This window comes from Meleagris gallopavo, chromosome 17 (assembly GCF_000146605.3).
Source record: "Meleagris gallopavo isolate NT-WF06-2002-E0010 breed Aviagen turkey brand Nicholas breeding stock chromosome 17, Turkey_5.1, whole genome shotgun sequence".
Lineage (NCBI taxonomy): Eukaryota > Metazoa > Chordata > Aves > Galliformes > Phasianidae > Meleagris > Meleagris gallopavo.
Window position 1 is genome coordinate 999,461 of NC_015027.2, and position 17,402 is coordinate 1,016,862.

At 43.7% G+C, this 17,402-nt stretch overlaps 1 protein-coding gene across 6 annotated transcripts in view; it reads right to left on the minus strand.

Annotated features, from left to right (window-relative positions):
• The window catches only part of GNB1L (G protein subunit beta 1 like), a 38,405-nt gene extending 21,020 nt beyond the window's left edge, over positions 1-17,385 (minus strand). For 3 of the 6 annotated variants that reach the window (XR_002120318.2, XR_002120316.2, XR_002120317.2), the window contains exon 1: positions 17,286-17,385. The gene's annotated coding sequence lies outside the window, so the exon portion shown is untranslated. Of the gene's footprint in view, positions 1-1,669; positions 1,763-17,285 lie in introns of those variants that run through there. The other 3 variants (XM_019620959.2, XM_019620961.2, XM_019620960.2) reach the window with 3 other exon arrangements.
• Between the last annotated feature and the right edge of the window lie 17 nt (positions 17,386-17,402).

Genomic DNA, 17,402 nt, shown 5'->3' on the forward strand with positions numbered 1-17,402 from the left:
ATAGCATTTTTCCAATTACTGACACAGAAGTTTTGCTGACAGACCACAACTGTGTGCCTGCCTATGGGAAGGGTTTTATCTGGCATCAGGCAGACACTGCAAGTGCATGTCTTTACAAGGGCAGCGCCTCAGAAAAATCTTCAGACTGGCTACAGCAAAACAAAAACCAAAACAACCTCCATTGTTAAAACAAAAGTTCCATTTAAAGCAAATGAAGCAACTTTTTGCTCTCTGGAGCCAGGTTCTTTGCTTGGTTGTTTTGTTTCTGTTTGGTTTGGTGTTGTTGTTTTTGTTTGTTTGTTTTTGTTTTTTGTTTTTGTTTTTTTTGCAATTCAGGTATGTGAATTTTGAAATGGGGCTTAATATTAAGTCCATATTGTTTTTTTATTGAGCATATGAAATGACTTCTTACTACTTCCTATCATGAGTCAACAAATGAACAGCAGTATGACAGTCTTAAGTGCCTCATTCATCTTTCTGCAAGTGCTGAACTATAAAAATGCATCTGTGTTGCCTTCTATATCCACGAGCCTGGACAAATCACTTCAGAACTTTTGATAAATTCTTGCTCTCAGGTACCTGAGCCAGCAAAAAGTCCCAGGAGAACTTAAATGGATCGACATTTTGTGATGCCTTATAAACCCCCATAAAGGACCCACCAGTTCCTGCAGACACACAGGAGCATCCCGTAAGTTACTGCAGTACACCCACAGCACCGAGGGGCTCAGCACTCCCTGCTCCCTCACAGGCATAACAAAACACACAGCGGTGTGCTGATGCTGACAGACAGCAGTTCTGCCATGCTGCACTTCAACACACAGTGACAGCCATGCTCAGTATGAAGCCTGTGTGATCTTACCACCCCTGGGTACCTTTTTCAGAAGCCCCCACGTGAAGCACAAACATAAGGCTCACATCCATGAATGTGCAGTCCAAGATCTCTAGGACCTCTTCAAGTTTCACCCCAGGTGTCAGAAAACGAGTTCTCTAATTAGCACAACATTTATTTTATCGTTAACTCCATTTAGCCTCAGGGAGACCAATCTGCTCTTGTTAACTGGGGATATCTGCAGTAAATTTAATTAAATGATTTGCTTAGCATTTAGGCTGATCTGAAATCGAAATCTGGCTCAGGGGCCTGAAGAAGCAAGCTGCCTAAGGTCGTAAGAAAGCTTTCTTGTCTGTTTCTTTCCCCACTTTAACCTCTGGCCTCCCTGTGCTCGCAGTTGCATCTCTTGGATTCTGAGCTTCACCTCAGAACAGCACAAACCACCGAAGGCACTGCTCACAAGGTGTGCTGCAAAGCCCTGAGCCCCTGATTAAATCCCTGTGTGAGCAACAAGGGGAAAACTCAGCTGCTCACATCAGTGTTTTAATTAGCAAACGGCTACATGCAGCACAGCACACATTAGGTACAAAACATGCTTCTGCTAAGTGCCACAAGAACTGAATTTCCTCCAAAGTTTCATTATTTTAAAGAACAATTCACTATTAATCTCCTACACAGAGCTGATTCTCTATAGGCTGCAGAATACTCTTTGAGCCATTTGAGTTGTGTGCAGTGCTATCCCAGTATCATCACTTCCACATTTTATACATACATATTAAAAAAAGCTAAGCTTTTATTTTATGAGAGTCATTTAAAATATGTAAATGTCAAAAGGATTACCTTAGAAAAATCTCTCAGAGAATTAAAAACATTAACAGATTCCCACAGGAAAAATTCCAGCAGAATTCAGCAACTCTCCTGTTCCCACTCCTGTCACTTGTATTTCTATCACACATGGAAGCAAAAACAAATTGCCATTAAAATATCATCCAAACACTCCCCCCCCAACAAACTCCACAGTTCTGCTTGAGACACCAATGGCTCCAACAAAGACATGGAAAAGGTGCTCTGCTCTTTAGGCTCGCTCACAGTAGAAGCTCCACTGTCAGAGCACTTTTTCAGGTACAGGTGAAATAAATCTCTCTAAGCACGTCTGGCAAACTGACTGGGGACTGAAACCAGCAGGTGTGCAGACATAATTACTACTGCAAAAATTCAGCACATCCAGGTGTGCTCATCACTAGCTACAAGAAATCCCTGTTATTTTTTTTTAATGCCTGGTCTGCCAGATGCCACCCTGCCACAGGAAAACCCAGCACACCACGAATTGAGAAAGATGTGAATAAATTGATCCCCCTCCTTCTTCCACGGTTCCTTTTTCACTCACACAAAGCCTCTTCTCAGCCCGCACTGCTGCACAAACCCGCCCTCGCCGTTCTGAGCCACTGCTGCGACTCGGGGAGCCGGGGCACGAGCTGAATGATCACAGCTCACCTCAGCAAAAGGCCTGAGAGCTGGGATGTGATTTGGTACACAAATGCTGTTAGATGCGTTGTGGCAATTTTTAAGCCCAGTTCTTCATTCTGCATATACCAATGAAAAAAAATGACAGAATACAGTGAAACAGCGAAGTCAGCAATAAAGAGATAACACGAGGCAATCTTACAAAGAAATCTGTTTGCACCTGGGTGAAAAAACGGCACAAAGAAAAGCCTTTCTGTATTCAGCATCATGTCAGCATGTATAAAACGCTTAGGGAAGAATGAAGAGGGACTGAGATTTAAAGCCCAAATTAAAAGCCAGGCAGCCTGATTTTGGCATTCTTACTCCAGAGCCCTGAAAAACACAGTCTGTGTGTTGTGTGCAGCCACAGAAACGTGCACTGCTGAGAGCAGATCCAGAAGGAAAGCTGCACAGCAACTGCCTGCACGGCTGGGAGCTGTGGGAGCACTGCACAGTGCTGAGCACACTCAAAATTCACTCACCCACCAACCAACACCACTGCCTTACTCTTTCAGTTTAAAGCTCCAATTACGGTCTTTGGTGTTAATGTAGATATGAACCCGTACTGTACTCTTAGGATTTCTTTAACACTATTTTTAAGAATATGTATTTCAAATTTAAATTAGAAATTAGTAGAAATCTTTGAATCAAGAATCTGATTTCAAGCAGAACTTCAATGTCTGATTTAGCCAGCAAAATGTATGAATAAAGCAGTCAATTTTTAGCCATAAGGATAACCAACGCATTCTATTCAAACTAATTATTTTCCATATTACCAGTGATAACCAAAGTACAAATTAAGCACAGTGAAGTATGTCTGTATTTTATATTTGCCCTTGAAACTTACTCTCCCCTCCCCCCCCCCCAAAAAAAAAAACAAAAAAAAAAAACCAGCAATCACAGGACAGGATGGGAAGCACTCAGCAGTGCGCACTGAGGGTACAGAATCCAGGCAGATTTCCAGATGGAAAGCTTCTGCTCAGGAAACTTGCTAGAGGCACCTCAGTGTCAAAGAGAACGCACTGGTTTGCACTGCCTGGCCCTGCAGCCTCGTATTGACTGACAGCAGCTCCCCCAGCTCACACTTACACAACCAGCGGTGGAAGTTTCCACATTTTAATTGTAACAGCCAACCACCGGATCGGCAGCAAACAAAACTGCGCATCAGCAGCTGGCGGGACGCCAAGCAATCTTATGGGAGCAGGAAAAAAAGCCCAATAAGCATCGTGCAACACAGCGCATCGTGATGGGCTTCACCCAGGTAACGGCTGCTGACGGCGTTGGCACCTCACAGAACACCAGTGTCCCACAGCAGGAGGACACTGCAGCACAGTATGTTACGATTTTAAGTCATGAAGTTCGCATGAAGAACGCACAGAGGTGACAGTGCATCACCGTCAGGAATGCCGAGCCCTGCGGCCCTGCTTTGGGGCTCACCTTAAAAATGGCAGATAGAAGAATTTGAAAGTATAATTATTATTTTCCATACAAAAACAGGGTCAGCATGGGAACAAAAGGAAGAAGGACAGTAATTATCTGCAAGACACTGAGTTAGCATATGGATCTCATTGCCACTTACACACTTTGGTCATTGAAGCAAAAAGCTATTAATCAATATGTAAAAGCCATAAATTAACATAAACATTAATCATTCTAATACTCCCACTGTGTCAGACTGATAATTTTTTTCAGCCTTTCATTCTGACACATTTGCCTTCAGCCATCAGCTGCCTGGCCTCTTCCAGCACCGTTACACCTTTGGGGCACTGCACATCTCACTGAAGGCAGCCCCATATCACAGTTATATTCACACTAAATATATGGAGGCTGAAATCAGAAGACCCCTCCCTCACGATAGCAGCACACTGGCTTTTACTAAGGACAGCCTGAAATACAGCGTGGAAATACAGCTGAGATGGACGAAGTCCTGCTGTTTCATCACCAGCTTCACGCTGCAGATGAGGAAAGACACCCTACGATCTACTCTGGGAACCACCTGCTCGGTACAGTGAGATGATGTAGGCACAAAACACAGTTTCTCAAAACGCAGTTGTTCTCTGCGACACACCCTCCATAAAGGGAGCACCAAAAAAAAAAAAGAAAATGACAAGGCCAGATCTCCTAGAAAATCCGGAGAATGGGAAAATGCAGAACGTCAGCGAAAAGAAGACTTTACACAGCCGCCTCAGTGCAACACACAGCGGGACGAATTGCGGCCCGTCCGACTGACGCAGCACAGCTGGAGCAGAGCAGCCCCAGCCCTGCATGGCCGCCCTCGGCAGCCAGCAACACTGCTGCAGCACTGCTCACCCGCTGCTCCCACGAGCTAACAGAGCCCTCGGACAGCGGGGGCTTCATTAAACCTCCGGACATTTCAGCAGACATGTCCTGCAATAATCTTCTTTGGTAACAAACTATTAAAAAGAATTGACAGAGAAGAAACGTATCAAGTTGTTACAGCAACTGAAGTTATTGGAGCCGGAACTGTGTGCCTGCAATTAAGGATTCTGTAACTCTGCCCAATTAAAGTATTGCTCTATTTGAAAACTAATTAATTCTAAACACATATTTTTCCCATGACAAACTTTTATGATTATTTAATTTATTCTGTTATAATTGCCTTAATTAATCTACTTTTGTATGGTATGATGCTGTTATTCTGGCACCTGACCAACGAAGACAAAAAATTGATTGCAGTTCCGTGGTGCAAGAGCAGAAGCTGTCACGGCAGTTTCAACACCGCTTTTATTTATTTGTCTGTTCTATTACTTTTCTTTTCCTCCCACAGGGCACAGGAAACACAATACACAGCGGATGACATTTTGTCTTCTATGCTTTTTTCTTCAAAGTGTGAAATATAACTGAAGAGTGTGGAATTAAGGAAATGTACACGTAATATGATCTTCTGTCAAAAAAACAACCGATAGGAAATTAACGCGAACTCCTGAAAGGCATCACACTGTGCCTTACCAATCGATTCCTGGTGCGCAGGACCAAGCCTGGAGCTGCCAGAGACCGACACAGCTCAGAATGTGGCCTTCACAGCCATCAGAAGGGAGGATGGGGCCAAATCTCATTTTTACTCTCATCTTCAAATCACATTAATTTCAATATTTCAGTTTTATGAGTTTTTAATCTTACACCAGGTTATCGTACGTGCAACCAAAACTCTTCTTACTCTACAAGTAGCCTAACTACATTAAAACAGAAATGTATACAGATATTTAGCAGTGTATTCTATTTTGCTTTGGCCACACTTGAAATAAAAATTACTGCCACTTACAGATCGAAGTCCTGAAGTTCCTTTGAACATGAATGGCCCATAATGAACATGAATGAGTCCAGCTGTGAGTGGGAGGAGATTGCGAGCACAAAGACAAAAAAGGGGAACAACATTACCTATGCTATGTGTATGTCAAAGATTATAAAGAACTGTTATGCTATGAAATATCTCCCAAAATTCAGGCCTAATTAATAATTTGTCTATTAGGATTCCAATAAAGTGTAAACAAATTTCATTTGGAGAAGTCAAATTGCTATTGGAGAGCAAGTTAATCTAAGAAATCTAATGAGAATCACTGTAATACCAGTGCAAACAGGGCTGACATTTACAAGGCAAATATTACCTGAATATAAAATAAAAAAGTTTATTTTAACAGTTTAACCTAAGCCTGCACTTGAGATACAAACCCACAGCTGTTCTTTCAGGCCGGTTTCACCAAGTAAGGCTATATCCATTTTGAAAGAGCATGTAGGATGTTTTCATTCAATATGCTCTCATGTCCAAAGCTCTGAGCCTGATCGCATACTAAACAGTTGTGTTATTGATATTAATCTATTAATTTTAATTAATATTAATGAAAAGTGGGTGCCAAGCTGAACAGCAGCTGAATAGTGACCATGCTCAGCTCTCAGCTCCCAGCATTGTTTCCTGTGTCTGTGACGTTCTGACCAACTAGCTGACCTGCTTTAAGGAATAATGCTAATTAACATCTAGCAAATGGACAGACGTAAAGTCAGAGTTCCATGGTTTACACACGAGACCTCAAACTTCACTCCTGTCACCTGCAATAAACTTCCTGGCCAAAAATCAAGTGAAATGCAGGGCTGTGTCACTGCCCTCGTGGGAAGCTCAGAACAGTTCTGCAGCACCTGAACTTGAACTGCCAGCCTCCGACTGCGCCCATCAGCCCCGGCACAGCGCGCTGCCAGGAGCTGAAGTGTCTGTCACCAGATCATCACACTGTCATCTTCTGACCAAATTCATTAGGAAAACTTTTACCCGTCCTATTACCTCAAACCAGAAAAGCTAGATCGAAGTATAACCAATTTTACAGCACAATAAAACTGTTATAAATATTTAAACACTAATTAAAAGGCCTCTTCTGTTAAAAAGTAAATAAATAATGAAAGCTACTTCTTCTGATGCTATTAAATGCAATCTTATTTATCTCGCGCTTCTCAGAAAAGACGGGGCTTAGGGAGGGCTGCTAGACTGCTAAACCCTCGCCTTCAGTAAGCCACACGAGCCCCACTCTTGTGACAACAGATTAACCCTGAATGTCTCTGCCAGCTCCATCCACATCGGACAGCCATGCTGTACCCACTTCATGCAGCTGTACTGGATGGCCACTGCCTCCAAAAGGAGAGAAATTTTTTAAGGAAATGTTACATCACTGAGGAATTCTTTGGTAAACCCAAATTACCATTTTCTTCTTCCTAAAATGCCCGTGATCCTGTCTCCTAAATCTCATCTTTTGGCAGATGCATTTTCTGCTCAGAAGCAAATATGAGATCTGCATAAAACACAGTGTGGGGGATTGTTGCGTATCTTCCCTGGTCTCCTTCTCAGCTGGAAAACAAGCGTGGCATGAGATGAAAACAAAGAAATCATGACATTACGAACAGCGAGGAACGGAGGGTAGGCTAACCCGTGAGCAGCGGTAATGAACAACAGGACAGCCATCAGATCGATTTCCCTTACTCTGCAGGACCATAATCAGATTCTCCATCTGTAACTCAAACTTTAAAAGTATGATAATTTACGGAAAGGAGATTAATTTAGCCATTTTGAGTCAAAGACGTATTTCATAGCTTCATCCCAAATCCTGTACGTTGTGAGGATCCCTTTCCCCTTTGAAGACTTAGCGAATGATTGAAGCTTCTACTTTCTGAGAAACAGATAACACAAGACTAGTAATCTGACTCTAAGCCATTGGATAAAGGCAGTTTGTTTCCTCTTAGCCCATCTGTCAACACCTCTTCAGTAATTAGTCCTAATTATTACAAAGGGCTAGCCTCCCATTCGCTTTATTAAATCAGAAATAGTATCATAGCCAGGTATCTTTCAACGCTTACCAGGCTGGCGACCTTCGATTCCATTGAATCTTCTATCAGTATCCGCCTTTGGAAGAGCCTCAGCAGTAATTTTAGCAGCGGCTTCAAAGATGCAAATCCCACAGTGGAATTCCAGGGATGCATTCATGTACACACCCACCCCATGTGACAGGAGAGCAAGCAACACAATTGACCTTCGCATTGTTCCCTAAACTCCTGTGACACAAAGCACACATCTCTGCTCCATACAATGCCTGCGTGCTTAGAAGCGCCTTTGAACTAAAGACCGGAGGAAAAATAGTGAAATTGTGTCTGTAAAGGCGAGGGTCAAACCTTTGTTAAGAGAACAATACACTGAAACTTTTTTTTTTCACATCAAGATAAATTTGCAAACAGTAAATAGTGACTAAAAATACGCATAAACATATTTAGGTGTGAAGACTTAAAAGGCTGCGTTTATTTTTGCCCTACAGCCGACGTGCTGCCCTGGAAAACAGGACGGTGAGATCGGAACACTGACCGGACGGAGGCTCGCTTCGCTCAGGCTTTGCTCTAACAGCTCTGCTTCGTCTGTGCTAACATTCGCCGAACTGAAAGGTGAAAAGATGATACTCCTAAGAACTGGGCCTCTGTTTCATTCGACTCAAAACCAAACGTTTCCCAGCAGCACGTCTGAGAGCACCGCCGAGGGTTTCTTGATGCTGGGTTTCTCATCAGTGCCACTCTGCGTTTCCTCAGACACAATGAAGCAACCTTGAAAGCACAGCGCGTGGAAGGGCCTCTGCTCAAAGCCTGCGTCCAGGGCAGCAACACGGGCATGGGGACTTCTCCATTTGACAAGAACACCCACATCCTCTAATTAAAACAGTATAGTTTTGCTTCCAAAAATACAACCCAGACATTTTAAAAAACTTCTGTTTGCTATAGAGAGGTGTTTCAGTGCTGCCCCCTCCTCGCAGGTGCCCTCTGAATGCTACGAAGGTCGATAACGAAACAATGTCTGAGTAACTTGATGTAAGTAATAGAACTGCTGTGTACTGCACAAAAAGCAGCACCCACGTACAGGCAGGTTTGTGTGGGCACTCAGGAGCTGGGCAGGCACCACGTGCTGTGTGGATGCCCCGCGGGCACCAAACCCCCCAGCCCTGGGCCCCACCTGTGGGTGTGCACAGCCTCAGAGTCCCTCTTCTGTCTCATCCTTCCACTCAGCCAACTTCAAATGAGCACAAAGACATCTCAGGCAGTAGTGCAGCATGAAGAAACTGCTCCTAACCAGAAACTTCTTCCTGCAGAGCTACCACATGCACCTTCAGGGCACCAACCCTTCACTTCAGGGATAACCAACACTCACTGCCAAGAACAAAACAACAAACACACACACAACATTCGCTTCCCGATCTGTACATTTTCCAAATAAATGTCATGTCGGTAACACGCGCAGTAGCAGGCAGGCATTTGACTATCAATGGATCAGACTCTGAAACATTAAAATACTTCCAGTATCAACAATGCAGTATTAACATGCTTGCTACCAATTATTTCTTGATTATCCTTACAAGAATTCAGCACATTAACAACCAGACCTTTTCAAAGGAAAGCACTGTATGCTTCTAGCTTCCCTACATAACTGTCTGTCTGTCAGGGAAGAAGGTAAAGATCCCACCTGCTCTGTACCGACCCGCAGAGCTTTGGTCCACTTCTGCAGCGATAAGTTCTACAGCCTCCGCTGCCTCCTGGGACCAGGACCCCTCTAACATACACTATCAGCTCTTTCTCTTCATTCCCAGCTATCTGCATTTAAGTGGCATATTTTACAGTTAGATCATTCCCTGTTTTAATGTTACTTTGCGCTATGGGTAACAACTGGAGTAGCAAGGATTGTATGAGATGAAAATTGAGGGAAAAAGCAAACCAATATTAATGGAAGTGTTCAGGCCAAAAGAGGCAAACATTATAAAATCGTATGTGCACAACGTAATCTTAGAATCCCAGCACAAGAAACAAAAAAAAAAAAATACACCATTTGCTCCAAAAGTAACACCTCCTATTCAGTGCTATTGGAACTGCATCTAAGAGCACAATAATTTGATGGAGAAAATTCTCAGCTGCAACACACAGTCACCACCCCCAGCTGTGCACTTTCACCACAATCAACAAGAGCTGCATGCTGCGCTCCTAACAACCTGCATGGCCACGTGGAGCACGGCTTGTTTTTCACATCACTGTCACTGCCCTCACTGAGCTCACAACCACTGCTGGGTCTCCATCTCCAATCAGCAAGCACTGACGAACGTCAGTGGGTGCCATTTTTTCTGCACAGAGGAGCTCAACGACACACCTTTGCTCCACAGACTCCCACGTCAGATGCCATTCTGTCAGTGCTCCTCTGACACGTGGAGGAGATGGTGCTGCAATCTCCCCAGGGCTGGGCACAGCATCACTGCACCACAACCACTGTTCCAGCCTCCCTTCCACCACCACATGCCCAAAGCCCACCATCCAAAATCTGCTGTGACACATCAGCCACATCTCCCTGTCGTCACCCGGAAACACCTTTGTCTTATAGGCCATGAGATGGATGGACCCCATGGTCCTTCTCAGCTAGTTCTGCACAAGTACGGAGGGCAGGGTGAGCCCACGTGCTCCCTGTGAAGTCCTTGAATGAGGAAATGAGAACTGGATTTCATGAAACTGCTATCAAACCGCCTCTGCAAAACAGAACGTTCACTTTTAGACAGGACAGTTCAGAAAATTTATAACTGCAGATATACTTCTGCAGGTTCCTCAGTGGTAAAACAGTTCCCACTAAGGTACAAAATACATCAGTAATTTTACACAAGAGCAGCACGAAAGCAATACAGATTTTAAGGAGACTTCACACAGTGAAGATGTGCATGCACATCTGTGAGCAACAGCCAAGGAACACTAACCCAGCAGCTGTCTTTATCTCTGTCGAACACAAAAGCCTTCATCATAATGTGTTTTCTATAAAAGCAGGTATAATTCAGCCTGCAAGGTAATTTCTCTTTTCAAATCTGCAAGTCCTAGTTTCAGGGAAGAAGACTGCCAAAGCATATTATACCTACTATAGCAATAAATTCTTCACAGATGAGGTTTTATACATAAATTACCTTCATTTACAGTCTCAGAACGCTCTTCTACATTTTATGAGATAACATGAATTATGAGCGCCTGTGTATTTCTTGTAGGTATAATGTGAGACAGACTTCTCATATACGCATAAGATGACGTGACTGAGTTGTACCCTCTGTTCCCCCAGCCCTCGTTGAACAAACGTGGTGACACAGCAGGCACTTGCCTGGGAGAAGCGCCCAGCCTGCATAAGATACATACATAAAGATATGTATGTATGAATTAAGTCTAACCAGGATTAAACATGAATCACATGGTTAAATAAAAGCAGTAAAAATACCTGAAAGGCTTTTTTTCTGAACTTTATAAATGTGGATTCCTTGAACTGCTATTTCTTAGTTTAGTAATTGGTACATTTACGGTTTGGCAAAGTAACTCCTTTTAAGCAAACTGTATGTTTTAAGTGCACAATTTATATTTAATTGAAACTAGCACTGTAATCTGTACAAAATTTGGCTGGATTTCACTGGCTGAGCTTTAGGTATTTTGCTGGTTCTGCTGGATTTTTAAAACCCTAGAGATGTGGGAAAGGAATGAGTCTGTTTGCTATTATTAGTATTCTATAGTAAGTACTGTGACCCACAGGAACCTACATCCCAGCCATTCTCCACACGTCCACTCAAGACTCGGTGCTTCGGCCTTCACACACACTTGCCTCAGGAGCTCCAATTTCTGGCAATCACAACGCATATGAACTGGCAAACAGTACCAGGACCCAGTTCTACATACTGCTCAACCCTCATCATTTGAGTGAGCCTCAGAGTTCCAAAGGTTCACAAGAGCAGCTCCAGGATCAGTCATTTTTCTACAAGGTCGCAGTCTTGGTCCACTGTGTTAAACAGCAACGCTGCCAGCAATGCACCAAAATGCGCCAATGCCGGCTGAACCCGAGCAGCAATCGTACCGGTGGCATGGAAGGCCTGTGCTGCTGCCACGACAGCGGGGAAGGATCAGGCATGAAGGCTCATCAACAAGATCGGGCAAAAGAGAAAAGACTGAATCATATTGAAGTCATTACCAGAAGGTCAGACTGCCATAGAACAAGCAACCAGGCCTGCGAAGCCTTCAGGCTCAGTCTTGCACCGGGCTGCACGCGGCAGCACCGCCCCAGGAGGCGCTCCGGGAGGAGCGGGTGACTCAGACACACTCCTGCCTGCCTTCCCCTCGCGTGGACGACAAATAATGTCACCCCACTCCTCATAGCGCGCTCCCCTGTGACTCCCAGCTACCAAACGCACAGCCCTGTGCTGGCCGCTTGTGCTGCTCGGAGCGATGGAAGGAAGCGGGCCCAGGGCCATGCTCAGCCTTTGCGGCTGCCATTCCCCCATGGCCAAACATGACATTGAAGGAGGCTCTGGGGACACATTCATTTCCCACCCCCACCCCGAGGTGCTTCTAGGGTCAGGAACGATCTGGCACAAAGACAGTGCCAGCATGAAAGAGAATTCTAGCTAGGAAGATCACACGTTGTCACTAGATAATGATAACAGCGTTTAACAGGCACAAGCACATAGACACTCGTTTCAGAGATTCTCCCTTTTTACTTTTAAATTAAGGATATTATTAAACGTCCAATTACATCATCAGCCATACACAACATTTACAGCATAAAATTGCTATAATTAAATGCTAACTGTTGATTATAATAATTCAGCAATGGAGCAATAAAATAAACCTTTAAAAAGTTAATTCCAAAGAGTAGTCAGACAGTGCAAGAGGGGTAAATGTCAGACCCTCGGGCATCCCAGCGGGGCCATGAGATGCGAGGTGCAAGGCTCCTCAGGCCCGGGCACTGCGTCCTTCACATCTACCTTTGGTTGTCGCTGCTGCGGGTTTGCAGTGCAGCTGGTGGACAGTTGGTGGTAAACGAGTGAATTCCTGACCTCAATGTTCAGAATTCCAGTGTCACCTTCAAACTGGTCACTTGGAAAAGCAACAGCCTATATAGAGACTAAGCACAGTAAAGATCCGGAGTAGTTAGGCAGCTGGGTCCACCTCACATTACATTTACATAGGTCACTTCTGCGCAAGTTGGAATGGATAATAATGAAAAATTCTTTACACATGGCATTACAATAAGAATTTTTTTTCATAAAAAAACAGAATGCAGGCCATTTTTGAGAAACTCTTTTTCTGTGTGTGTGTTATTTTTTTTATTCCAGGTGGATCTTCAGCTAAACAAGAACTGAGCTGGAATTGTGCAGCTCAAACCAAATGCCCTGTCAGCTAAGCATGGCTGATCATCCCTTGCTACATTGCATGGCTTTCCTTTACTGAGAACAAAACACAGCTTGTCAAAAACCACATTTCTATGCAGGAGTAATGACCGTGTCCAATCCCATAGCTCCATTATTTAAAAAACAGCATAAAAACCACAACAGCCAGATTAAAAAAAGCAACAAATGAAGGCCTTCTATCGGTGTAACTGGCTGTGAGGGGGTGGGAAGAATAATGTGTTACGCTGCCGTGGAGGAAACACATACAGCAACTGGAAAAAGGACTATAAAAAGCTCGTCTTACATAAACACGGGAGGAAGTAACCAACACCCTCAATTGTTGAAGTGAAAGGAGGAGGACCTGAATACACAATCAAAAAAAAGAAGTAAACATGAAAATACTGAATGTTTCACATTTTCCCAATTATTCTCGAATTCAAGAGTCTTGTTCAATTGAGACTAACTGCTCCCAGCAGACCTGCCACATCTCACTGTACCACGTTTATGCAACACAGCACTGCGGACTCCCTCAACAGAAGGACAGACTGAGCCCTCCGCACCTGGGGCAAGGGATCAGCCTGCAAAGGAAAGGCCACAGTGCTGTGCTGCAGAAAAGGTGTGTGCCTCCACAGCAAACCATGCCTGCTCCAATGCATCGTCAGCAGCATCCCCAGCTGCTCCCCTCCAGCCACAGCACAGCCTCTCCCCAGCCAGGAGCCAGCATGGCAGCTTCTCCTACGCCAGAGACACAAGTGCTCGGTACTCTGATCTGCAGCAGGCACGAAGTCTCTGAGACAGATCCAAAGAGAATTTCCACAATGTTGTCTCCCATTTTTCCATTAAGGTCATTTTCTCTAGCAGGGAAAATACACTGGCTCGTGGCATTTAGCAAAGTCATCACCTTCCAGCTCCAGAGCTTGAACTTATCAGCAACTACTGAGAGCAATGGACTCAGGTCAGAATGCAGATACACAGGACACAGGTTCTACTAATCCTTACAAACCACTCCTTTCCCAGGCATTCACTGTATAAAAGAGCACCAAACTGACATCAAATGAGGCAGAACTCATCAAGGTTAAAAATCTTCACTCTAACCAGGACTTTCCTTCCTCAGATCCTCCCGGCACGTCCACGAGGCAAAGCTGCCCTGCAGACCTTCACCTCATTCCTGCCATCCCTTTCCTGCACAAAGCATCATGCAAATTTGTACCAATTCCATAATGCAAATATCAAAAATGAATTCTTAGATGCTTACACAGCTCTCCTGCTTCCAGTCCTCAAGCAGTTACTTTTTTCTGCTCAAACACAAAACTTGACGATAGAAACTGGGATTTTAAAGAGAGGGAAGTAGAAACTGCTCATCAAACGAGCAAGTTGAGCTATGCTTCTGGGTGTGTATTATCATTTTTGCATTACACCTACTCTACTAAATATACAAAACACTGAGCAAGTGATAGCTTTGTCAGCCACCAGCTAATCAAGTGAAAAATTATTAGGCTTAGGAAAATAATAAAAGCAGAAGCCAGCTGTGCGTTTGCTGGATGAAAATCCCAGTGTCTCCATGTTAGCTCATGTGCATTTCAATTTCTGGGAAGAAAATAATGGGAGTTTCTCCACCCTTTCTCATGTGAGCCATAAAACAGATTTATTACCTAGGATATATTCTGTGTTTTCTCCTGAGGAAAAAAAGAAAGTGGTGGAACAAGTTCATTTTTTCCCTTCTACAATGAGGATTTTCTTTACAATGAGCACAGAGCTAAATTTTGGTATCATGTGGCCCTCCCATTTAATGCTCCAGTCACACTTTTTACCTTTCTAAATCTCAAAGTGCAGCGTTTTCATCTCAGTGGGGAACACACAGCTGCTCCAGCTGTCCGAGTGTGAAACAGCCGTCCTGATATTCCTAATATTCCTACCTGCTGTGTTTTAAAGCAGAATCCTTTCCTTCTCTAAATCAAAGAATGTTATGTCTACTAAAAAATCAAGGAGTAACTTAAAATAATAATAAAAAAAAAATGTAAAGGCAAAGCATCACTCTGCATTTCTTTGCAAATAGTTCCTGCTCAGCTTTGCCTTTTAGCCAGCAGCCACCCAGCAGCTCTGGGAAACCTAAAGGCAGAGGTCAGGGTTGAATATCACCTGGAAAGGTTTTCCTGTACAAATTACTTTTTCTTTTTTCTATAGCAGTCACAGTTTGACCTTTAAAAATAAATTACGAGAGAGAGAATTTGCAGACTGGAAGGATTTTACTCCCAGGACTCCTCATTTGCTTACAGCGCAGCGCTCCGATTCTACGCCCCTCTGAAGAGCAGTGAGAATAAACCCGTCCTTAGGAAAGGTGGTGTTCTGCAGTTCCCGCTTCTGAGATGCAGAAGAGACAGACTCGTATCTGAACTCCTTCTGAATCACGACACAGCCCAGATCCTCCAGCTGAGCGCCCAGCAAACTGCTGAGGATAGTATGTGCCTTTGAAAACAACACCCAGTAATACCTCCATCCTTGAGGAGGTCTGTGTCATGTCTGCCACCTAACCATGATCTACAAAGACCTACACCTTTGAGAACAGCATCTACTCTTTAACGAGTTGCTTCTCAGCACAGCAAACCTGACATCCCACAAAGCTCCAGTTCTTTCAAACAGCCCCTCACTGTAAGGACACGTACAGCAAGCCATAAACAACATTAGAAATGAAACAACATTAGAAAAGATGAGCTGTGCCATCGTTAGCAGCACATCAACAAAACATGCTATAGAAAGCTGTGAAACATATATGAGTGTACATATACAGTAATAATATATATACGTACATATGTATTTTGCTTAGGAAAAGCAGAGCCCACTTCCTCTTAGCATACAGCGGTGCCAGCATGAGGCTCCAAAGGAAGCTCTTCTGCTCAGGCAAAAAATACACAGATATTTCTGTAAATGTATTTCTTTCTCATGGCTCTGTGAGCACTTCTACTGCTCCACAGAGACCAGTATTTTAAGAAAGAAACAACAAACCTACAAAACAATAGTTAAATAGGTGTTTTGCTAATTGGAAACCCATCATTTGTACTACCAGGAATATTGCAGTGAGTCAAACTGTATTCACGTAAAGAAAACAAATCCATCCACACTGAATGTTTTGGATCAAAGTGCTACTACTGCTATGAAAGTTACCTTTTTTCCATGTAAAGACATCCTCACAACCACGCAATCCTGTGCCAAGGTTCAAACTCGTACAAAAGTCAAGTACCACATAATGTACTACACCTTACAAAAGGTGTGCAAGAAGTAAAAAGTAAAAAAAAAATGTTTTTTAATCATCTCTAGGTTTGTCTTTACAACCCCAGGAATGTGACAATCACCTCTAATCCAACCTGCCCACAACAGCACCATTTATTACAAAGCACGCAGAGTCACAGCAGCTATTTTCCACCACAAAGACAATGCTTCATAGGTAAATACTGGAAAGCAAGAATTTTCAGCATTATATTCTCACACCTGCTAATTAGCAACAACTGACTGGTTTGCAGTTCTCACCACTACACTGAAATGTTATGTTTTCATGGCTGAGCTTGCAGAGAAATAGTACTCAAGATAAAAATGAAAGCATGCAAACCCAAAACACAACACAGCAGATGTATGTATGAGACAGCAGACACCTCTTGAGAAGATCAGAGCGAGTTGTAAAGGTTTCACTGCAAAAAGACACTCGCTATGTCTAACACGACCAGTCAGGTCCCAGAAAGGTGCGGGGCATGCAGACAACAGATCTGCTCTCCACTTTGTTAAATTCTAATGCTTAAAACTGCAGCTGTGAACCAAAACCAGGCTGTTTGAAATGAGAAGCTGGCGGCTATCCCAGCATGTGCACAAACGTCACTTCCATCTGCAAAACCGTCATAATCGACTGATAACTGATAACGGCACATCTGAATGAACCTGACCACGGGATGTTGTTACAGGGACAAGTCTGCCTGCAGATCAATTAAAACGTTAACAGAAATCATTAAAAACAGATTAAAATACCTTAAAAAAAAAAAAGTGTTTTATTTAAAATGTACTGATATGGATAACAATAAGTACGTGTGCTCCCCAGTCCTGCGGCTCACAGTCTGCCCAGGCAGAGCGCCCGGCCGCGGGCTGCAAGGAAACCGAAAGGCTCCAGCAAACAGCTGCCAGAGAAGTCACCCCGGCTCCGATCCCTCACAGCCTTTATTTTGTCCCAGAGTGCTACCAAAGAGCACGGCCTTTTCTTTTACCTTATTTATTTCAAAATGAGGTTGTTGGATCTGGACATGAGCTGATTTTCTACTGGAAAGCGGCATACGAAGGAGCTGCACAGAACAAGCTCGTCATTTCAACGGCCGCCGCTCCCG